We start from the raw sequence: 10574 nt of genomic DNA, 5'->3' as shown, positions 1-10574 counted from the left end.
TATGTTGTACACCTGAAACTAATATAATATTGTAAATACTTCAATAAAAAAAGAGGTGAGGCTAGAAGACTTAAGTCACTCTGTGTGTGTGTGTGTGTGTGTGATCAATCATGTCTGATTCTTCACAACCCCATCAACTGTAGTCCACCAGGCTCCTCTGGCCATGGGATTTTCCAGGCAAGAATACTGGAGTGGACTGCCATTTCCTACTCCAGGGGATTTCCCCACATCTCCTGGGTCTCCTGTATTATCAGGCGAATTCTTTACCACTGTGCTACCTGGGAACCCCGTGACAAAATAGTAAAAAAAAAAAGAAAAAAATTTTTTTTCAATGGGAATCAGAAAGCAACTAAGACATAAGCTCTCACCTGTAGCCCTCAGCCTGGTGGGGCTGGCTCTTTTGCCAAGTGGTAGAAAATTCCTTTAATTGCTCAATCATGAGACCAACTGGCTCCTCAGAGTGTAGGATGCCTCTAAGCTAGTTGCACACACTTTCTGAATCCTGCCTTGATTTCTGACCTGTGGTCTGAGCCTGTGGTCTCAAGAAGGCTGTTAGAGGGGAACGAAAAGCACATTTGTTAATCTGGATGGCATTAGCTCTGACCACCCTGCCATGGGACAAACACTGTCAGTGCCAGGCATTTGCAAACCCACAAACACCAGGAAGCTGGCATGGTTTTCTGGCTAACTAAGAGGCTCTACAGTTTTCAAATTTGTAATGTGCCCACCAGATACTGGCTCTAACAGCATTCTAGGGGTTTTAGGTTTCTATCCTTTACTGGGATTCTTTACTAGTTATCTACAAAACGACCCTAAATATGTGTTATTCAGGTCTTATGTTACTAGTCCTCTAATTCTATAGCTGCCATATAGGAATATATTTTGATGTTAGTGGTGGTCCAGAGAAGGAGAAAATGTGCAGAATTCAGTGTTTCTTCTATAAAATCACCAATTATTATTCAACTGATTTTAAAAGATTATGTTGTACTTAAAGGCCATAAAGGAAGTTGACTAAAAAGGGATATAGTCTAATCATGTTCATATTTTCTACTCTCAATTTCTTTTTTTTAATTGTAGTTGATTTACAATGTTGTGTTAATTTCAGGTGTATAGATGAGTGATTCAGTTATATATATATATATTCCTTTTCATTGTCTTTTCCCTTATAAATTATTACAAATATTGCTACTCTCAATTTCTTTTCATTAATTTGTAACTCTTATCCTTGCCTGGTCTCAGAAAAGCCTTTTCTTCTATTTCCAACATTGCTTGTCTTCAACTTCTGGATTTTGGGGGGGGGTTCTGGCCTTCAGAGCACTCTATGAAAGTTCACCAATTTAAGCCTTCATCCAACCTTATAATGCCCTGCTTACTTCACTTCTTTAGATAGTACCTTATCTAGTCCTATGTGCCAGGCTGTTCTTGCCTCCTTCTGTAGTTGAGGACTTCCCCTCACAATCAGAAGAGCACAGTTCCCCAACCCATCCATACTGCTCATACAACTCCAACTGATCGCACAAGAGATCTAGATGACTATGGATTTGCATGCTTTACCACCATTGACTGGTGGTAAAGATTTCGCCTGCTAATGCAGCAGACAAGAGACTTGGGTTTGATCCCTGGGTCGGGAAGATTGCCTGGAAGAGGGCAAGGCAACCCAATCCAGAACTCTTGCCTGGAGAATCCCATAGACAGAAGAACTTGGTAGGCGACAAGTCCATAAGGTTGCAAAGAGTCAGACCTGACTGAAACAACTTGGCACACATGCACACACTTCAGCAAGTCTTCTTCACTGAAGATCTGCTGCAATCCAGGAATTCTCTGGCTGCTATCTTTCTATGTGGCTCTTCACCCTCATTCATCACATAGCTAGCCTACTTTGTCTTTTTTTCTTTTTCTCAAAATTGTAATCAATTTTTGAATGGAGCATAATAGTTCTAAAACTTTTCTTTGAGTCCCATCAACGTTTTATCATATGAGAGCACGACTTGAGAGATGTGAATGCAATTTATTGAAAATCTAAAGACATTATCACCTGCACATCAATGAACACATTGCAAACAGGTAAAACATGAAAAGGAAAAAAATAAAAAAATCCTCTAGGGTTCTTGGACTTCAAAATGCAAGCTTTTTCTTCTTTTCAACAACCTCTAAATGAAAATGTGAAAGGGAAATTAGGTGGTTTAAGCTGTGGCAAGTTTCTTTTAAACTGAATCCATGGTAAGAAAAAAGTAAATGAGTAGTGAATACAGTTAATTATACCTCTGAACAAAATCAGTGGCTGCCGACAGAAGTGTGATTTGAGGGATTCCAGAAATACACATACATCTGAAAAACAAATCTCCCTCTTCTAGTCTATTAGTGTTTTTAATATCATCATTAGAGGGTCATGTATAGTATATGGATTAAAATGTAAATACCCGTGGTAAATAAATGAATTAAATGGTTTTGATCATTAACATATTTATAAGACTAGGGGGGCCAGCTTGTAATGCAAAGGGATGTCACTATGGAAATGATACATTTTGATAAGTGGGGAACGGGGAAGGCTGAGACACAGCTGAAGGAAATAATGCCAGTACTGGGTAGTGTGGTTGCAAGAGGGGAGAATATACAGGGCCTGGGTAAATAGGAAAAGGTGTGAAAGAGGAGGTATCAAGAAAGAGAAATGAGTGAAAACAGCAAGGTGCAAACACCTAATTCGCAATTTTCCATAGTCTGGAAAAGTATTCTTCTGCACAGCTTTCCCCTTCTGTCTGACATTGAGCCTCTGAGAGTTTCTAAATAAAGAACACTTTTCCTCCAACTCCTCTTAATACTCTGCTTAAACCCAGCTTAGCACAGTGCCTTTCACGTAGTAAGCACTCAATAAATATTTGATTGATTGATACTCTCCTGTCAGCTTATGTGTCCTGCAACTAACACCACATCTCAAGAGGCTCTAAAAGCGAAGTAGGAAAATGCTCACGTTAAGTGTGCAGGAGACAGATGCATTCCCACAGTTAATGGTATGCACCCACACAACTGGGTCCATACAGTGGGACAGCGCACCACAACTGGTATTTATACAGTTTATTAAGATGGATGAAAAGCAAATGCAGTCTTACTTCTCCTGGGAATAAATAGCAAGAGAACTTCCCAGCATAGGTTACTGTTAGAAAAACAGATTTAATAATCCTACGTCACAGATGTAAGGCCCTAGCTATTAGAGAATTACAGTACTCAAATGCATTCTAAGTGAACACAGTCAATGAACAACAAAGCTTGGACTCTTGAAATTATCCACCCAATCCATATCCTAGTCACAGTGAAATGTACCAAGAGTCACTAAATCCTAGGTGGTTACATATAGAAGGCTCTGAAAGGAATACTGCCTTTCATATGCTTTTGCATTATGCTCTTTGGGAAGTTCCATACATTTTTTTTTCTCTAACAGTACAAATGAAACTGTAAGCTGCTGTTAGTGAGTAAAACCAGATTGCTCTGGGCACAGAGCCACACCAATCCAGGCCTAATGTGTCAAACAGAACTGAGATTGGTAGGTAGTCTCTGCCGAGCAAGAAACTTAAGCTAAAGAGAGGAGAAGCCTAAAGATATTTTACTTATGCAAATCAGTCTTGCTACAGAGTTGAAAGAGAATGGCATTGAAACATGTATATTATCATATGTGAAATGGATCACCAATCCAGGTTTGAGGCATGAGACAGGGTGCTCGGGGCTGGTGCACTGGGATGATCCAGAGGGATGGGATGGGGAGGGAGGCGGGTGGGGAGGTTCAGGATGGGGAACACATGTACACCCATGGCAGATCCATGTCAATGTATGGCAAAACCAATATAATATTGTAAAGTAATAAGCCTCCAATTAAAATAAATAAATTTATATTAAAAAAAGAAAGGACTATAACAGGTTCAGGGCAGAAACAGATCAGTTAGGGACAGTAGTGCAATAAAGCAGGCAAGCTCTGGAAATGGCTTAAACTAACGTGGTAGCAGTGGAAGTCATAGCAAATGGTAAAAATTCCAGATAGAGTCTACAGGTAGATCAGAGAGAATCTGCTACTGAATTGAAAGTGTGATAGAAGAGAGAAACAATAACAGTATTTCTGTCCTGACCAACCAAATGAATAGAGGTGCTGTTTATTACATGGAAGTGCAAAGTTCAATAAGAAAACAAGCTGAAATCATTTTGGTTAAAAAGCCTTTCAGACATTTAAGCGGGGATGTCAAGTAGACACATGGACTTACTAAACCTCTCTGGATTTGAGAGGTTTAGACTGGATATGTAAAGTTCGGAGTCATCAGCATAAAGATTTTGTGTGAAAGTGTGAGAACAGATTAGATCATTAGGTGGTGAGTGTTAGTAGAAAAGAGAAAGTGTCCAAGACCTGACCCTGGGACACTTCAGATTCAAATCTTGGTCATATTGATGGAGTTCGCCAGAGGATTATTATGAGAAGCATTCTGGGACCACTGACTAATATAGAACCAAGAGACCATTGTGGGACAGGACTGTTTTTATAGATAGAAAATCAACTATGTTAAAAACTCTTATATCCTCTAAATGAGCACTTTTTTATTTATAGTGTATACATGGGGAAAGTTGAATAAAGAATCAAACAATTAGTCTGTAAATAGTTACTAGATGTTATTAATCTGTTTAGTCAACCCACAATCCTCCAAACATTTTTTTTTTAATTTTTACTTTTTATTTTACAAGAGAATTTGGGGATTGAATTGCCTTAATTCTCCACTTCATTGTGCTTGGTATAAATCCAGAGCCTCCATAGCCAAAGTCAAAGAGTCGATCTGCTCATTATTTGATTCATTTGAGTTGCTCAAGTCAAGAAAACTTTTAACTGAAACATATAATTTTGCCTTGAAGCTTAACCCTATGATAATTTCCTATGTTTATAAATTCCTGGAAATCATATACCCATCTTACTTGATTTAAGAATCTAAGTAATCAGAATGCACAGCTTTGGACACATAGAAAAGTATTCATCTCTTTGAGATAATATTGATGTGGATGAATGGATGAAGGAAGAAACAGATAAATAAACATACATTACAAAAATCATTCCTAATGATTAATATACATCAAGATCAATGAAACAGGTAGTTTCTATGACCTTATCTTAATGAAAAGAAATGAACTTAATGGGGCACACACCTAGCTGTGATTCATTTGCACAACTGTACTTGTTAGTAAGCCCATAAAACTCATGCCAGATAAATATTCAGAAACCATCCCTTTGATTACACCAGTACTTTGATTAAAAACCCTACTGAGACTAAAATCAGTAAGATGGTAAGATAGGAAGCCCTAGACACTCTTTTTTCCCTATGACCACACTAATTCAACAATACATGGATTCTGCAACCAGAATACACACTAATTCAACAACAATACATAGGCTGCACATAAAACATTTCAACCTTTTCAGATGGTGCCCAAGGAACTGGTTTCTAACTTGCCCATTTCTGAGAACTGATGGGATCCTCCATGTCCTAGACCCTTGGGGGCTACAGAGAACAAATATGACAGTTTGAACTAGTGAGTGGACACTGGCCACAGAAGGAGTCCTGTTTCAGTACAGAGCAAGCAGATAAGAGAGGAAAAACCCAGCTCCCAGATTTTCCTTGGGGAAGGAAAGCGCTGAACTGCGTATCAAAAATTCAAATATTTTCTGGAGATTGCCCATGCAATAGTTTCTGTCTTAGAGTGCTAATGAGATCCAACATATTCTAGATACTTGAGAGCCACTGAGAAAAAAAGAAATTGGTTTGAACAAGAACAAAAGAGCACTATAAAGCCCCTTGCTCCCCGACCCAGTGTAAGGCATTTATTGAACCTATCAGAGAAATAATCTGGGGCCATTAAGAATAAAGATGGAAGTTTAGACTGGCATGAAGATTTGAAAGACCCACAGAAGTTGTAGCCAGGTTGATTTGTAAAGGTCTTCTATACGTGGTCAACATGTAAATATTGGGAGAGGAGGCATTTTTTTCTAAAGCATAAATACCTACACAGAATCAAAGAAAATGAAATAATTGGGAAACACAATCCCAACAGAGGAACAAGACCAAGAAACTCACTCTACTAAAACAGAAGTATATGAATTAATTTAAATTTTTTCAAAAAAACTTCACAAAAATGCTCAATGAGCTCAGAAGAACAATGCACAAAGTGAAAATTTCAAGAAAATTTAGTGAAAAGTCCTAAACAGAAATCATGGAGTTGAAGAATAATATAACTGAACTGAAAAAAATTCAATAGAGAGGTTCAACAGCAGACTAGAGTACAGAGTAAAAACACTCAATGAACCTGAAGATAGGACATTTGAAATTATTTACACAGACACAAAAAAGATGAAAAAAAAATGTAAGGGGTTTATTATTCCAAGCAGACCAATATACACATTGTAGAAATCTCAGGAGAAGAAGAAGGAGAAAAAAGATAAGAAATCTATTCAGAGAAATAAAACCTCATCAAATCTGGGGAAGGAAATGTACATCTAAATTGAAGAAACCCAAAATATCCCAAGTAAAATGAGCTCAAAGAAATCACAGTGATACATATAATCAAATTTTCCAAAGATAAAGACAAAAGGTGAATTTTAAAATGCAAGAGGAAAACAATTTGTCATGACACAGGAAGTCCCATAACACTATCAGTGGATATTTCAGCAGAAATGCTACAAGTCAGAAAGGAATGGGATAATATAGTCAAATTACTGATAGAAAAAGAAAACTGCCAATCTAGAATATTATACCTGGCAAAACTGCCCTTAAAAAAATGAAGGAGAGGTGAAGACTTTCTCAAACAAAAACTAAAGGAGTTCATCACCACTAGAAATGCCTCACAAGAAATACTAAAGGGTGTTTTTAATTTGATATGAAAGGACACTAAAGGGAAACACAATAGCATTAGAAAGTACAGTTGAACTTTGAGCAATGTGGAGGTTAGAAGCACTAACCCCTGTGTAGTCAAAAATCCACACATAACTTTACAGTCAGTCCTCCATATCTGTGGTTCAGTATCAGCAGATTCAATACTGTGAAGTACAGTACAAAATTCATGTATAACTGGACCCATACACTTCACACTGGTGTTGTTCAAGGGTCAACTATATAAAAATTGTTGGTAAAGGTAAATATATAGACAAATACAGAATACTGTATTACTATAATTGTGGTTGACAAATCAGCTTTAATTCTAGTGTAAAAGTCAAAAGAAAAAAGTACTAAAATAACTATAATAAAAATGTTAATGGTACACAGAACACTATATACATATGAAATACAAATTAGATGTAAATTGTAAAGTTGATAACAAAATTTAGGGGACATTAGTGAAGTATATAATTAATAAAGTATGTGATTGATGATAGTAGCTTCAAAAAGACTGTTATAACTATAAGATATTTTATGTAAGCTCCATGGAAACCACAAAGAAAATACCTGTAAACACAAAAGAAAGAGAGAAAGGAATCAGCATACAAATCCAAAAAAAAAAAAAAAATGAACAAAACACAAAGAAAGACAGGAAAAGGACAAAAGAACTACAAAACAGATAGAAACCAATTAATAAATTGACAATTGTATATCCTTCCCTATCAATAATTACTTTAAATGGAAATGGACTAAACCTCTCAATGAAAAGAAATAGAGAGGCTGAATGAATTTTTAAAAACAAGATTTAGCTATATGCTGTGTATAAGATATTTTAACTATATCTGAAAGACATAAATAAGGATATACATAGGCTGAAAGTGAAGGAACAGGAGAAGATATTTCACGCAAATGTTAGCCAAAAGGGAGTAAGAGGGATTATATTTATGGCAGAAAAAAATAGACAAAGTCAAAAATTGTCACAAGAGACCAAAAAGGATATTATGCAATAATAAAAGATTCAATTCTTTAAGATATAAAAATTATAAATATATAGGCACCCAACATCAGAGCACCGAAATATATAAAGCAAACATTGACAGAGCTGAAGAGAAAAATAGACAACAATAATGGTAGGGGACCTCAATACTCTACTTTCAAAAAAGGACAGAACAGCTAGATAGAAAATTAACAAAGAAACAGCAGACTTATACCAAACTATAGACTTAATAAACCTAATAGACATGTAGAACATTTCACGCAATAGTATCAGAATTCACCTTTTCCTCAAGTGTATATAAGATTCTCCAGTATCAATGATATGTTACAAAATAAACTTTAATATAGGAAGATTGAAATTATACCAATTATCTTTTATGACAACATGGAATGAAACTAGAAATCAACAAGTGTCAATGAGGATGTGAGAAACTGAAACCCTTGTACACTGTTATTGGAAATACAAGATTTTTGTGGCTACTACTGAAAACAGTATGCTGCTGCTGCTGCTAAGTTGCTTCAGTCTAGATGTTTCTCAAAAATTAAAAAAATAGAATTATAATAAGATCTAGTAATCCCACTCCTGGTTTATATCCAAAGAATTTAAATCAAGATTTCAAAATGGTATCTGTACTTCCAGTTCATTACAGCACTATTCACAATGCTCAAGATGTGGAGACAACCCAAATGTCTATTGATAGATGAAAAGATAAAGAAAACGACATATACACATGATGAACATTATTCAGCCTTTAAAAAGAAAGACATACCGCAATATGCATCAAAATGGATAATGGTCAATCACAAAAGGACAAATACTGCATGATTCCATACAGATTATCTAAAAGTCATCAAACAGGAAACTTCCTGGATAGTCCAGTGGTTAAGACTCTGTGCTTCCAATGCAGAGGGTGCAGGTTTAATCCTTGGTCAGGGAACTAAGATCCCAGATGCCACACAGCATAGCCAAAAAAGAAAAGAATTTTTTAAATATAAATAAATAAATACAAGTAATCAAACAGAAGCTGAGAGTAGAATGATAAGGGCTGAGGAGACGGAGAAACGGGAAGCTGTTAATTAACGAGTATAAAGCTTTAGATATGCAAGATGAATAAGTTACAGAGACCTACTGTATAACATCAAGCCTATAATTAACAGTATTGCATTGTACACTTAAACATTTATTGAGAGTTGTTGTTGTTTAGTCGTGTCCAATTCTTCTGCTACCCCATAGACTGTAACCCCCCAGGCTCCTCTGTCCAAGGGATTTCCCATACAAAAATACTATAGTGGATTGCTATTTCCTTCTCTAGGGGATCTGCTCAACCCAGGGATTGAACTCGCATCTCCTGCATTGCAAGTGGATTCTTTACTGCTGAGCCACCTGGGGAAGCCTTTACTGAGAGTAGATCGCATGTTATATATTCTTATCACAACAAAATAAAAATTAATATATTTTTTAAATCCATTGACTTCTTCCTACCTCCTACTTTAAAAAAAAGACAAAAACCTCTTCTAACACTAAGTTCACATTATGTGCTTAATTGCTCAATCGTGTCTGACTCTTTGTGACCCCATGGACTGTAGCTCACTGGGCTCCTCTATCCATGGGGATTCTCCAGGCAAGAATACTGGGGTGGGTTTCCATGCCCTCCTCCAGGGGATCTTCCCAACCCAGGGATCAAATCCAGGTCTCCCACAATGCAAGCAGATTCTTTACCATGTGAGCCATCAGGGTAGTCCATGTTATACAAATACTTAAATATACCTTTTTACCTTCAGTTTTTAAATACGCCTTTTTACCTTCAGTTTTCCCCATTCCTTTTTTTTTTTTCCCTTGGGCTCTTAAAAAGATGGAATGCTTCATGAATTTCCATGTCATCCTTGTGCAGGAGCCATGCTAATCTTCTCCGTATTGTTCCAATTTCAGTAAACCTGCTGCCCAAGTGAGCACCTACCTCCTACTGGCATGCTCACTCAGTCATGTCAACTCTTTGCGACCCTATGGACTGTAGCACGCCAGGCTTGTCTGTCTATGGCATTTTCCAGGCCAGAATACTGAAATGGGTTGTCATTTCCTCCTCTGGGGGATCTTCTGAGCCAGGGATTGAATCTGCAACTCCTAAGTCTCTTGTATTGGCAGGCGATTCTTTGACTTAAGTTCAAATGTTTTGACCTAGTGTTCAAGGCTCTCTGTATTCCTCTGGATGACTGCTTTCCTGATGTCACTATCTACTCATTACCTCTGTCTCACCTTCAGCTTTCCTGTGTCATTATGTTTACTCACACCATTCTATGCTCCACTGCAATAACCTTCCTATTCAGCTCCACCTATACACATTTAGTGTTCCTCAAGGCCAAATCTAGGCCTTTTTTATGCACAAAATCTTTTCTGAGCATTACAAATGGTGCAGTATTTCCTTACCCAAATGCTGGCAGTGCAGTAACTATGCTCTTTTCAAGACTTCTGTCACTTTCTATCTTGACCTATACCTATTTCCCGTGTGAGACACTAACCTCCTTGAAAATAAAATTCAACTCTACTTCATATTTGTTTCATCTTAAGTGATACAAATAGTGCTTGAGCATACTGAGTACTGAAAAAGACATTTGTTTAGTGAATAAAGCCATCCTGGAGAACCAAACATAAGGAATGTGTTGAACAGAACAGCTACTAATAGA

General features: G+C 36.9%; 1 non-coding gene across 1 annotated transcript; it reads right to left on the bottom strand.

Annotated features, from left to right (window-relative positions):
• Window positions 1–9739: 9739 nt before the first annotated feature.
• LOC120857182 lies at window positions 9740–9846 on the bottom strand. The gene has a single exon (XR_005719639.1). It is a non-coding gene; the product is annotated as a U6 spliceosomal RNA (small nuclear RNA).
• Window positions 9847–10574: the final 728 nt, after the last annotated feature.

The sequence above is a fragment of the Oryx dammah genome, unplaced genomic scaffold (genome assembly GCF_014754425.2).
Source record: "Oryx dammah isolate SB20612 unplaced genomic scaffold, SCBI_Odam_1.1 HiC_scaffold_28, whole genome shotgun sequence".
Classification (NCBI taxonomy): Eukaryota; Metazoa; Chordata; class Mammalia; order Artiodactyla; family Bovidae; genus Oryx; species Oryx dammah.
This window is presented reverse-complemented; position numbering and strand designations above follow the sequence as displayed.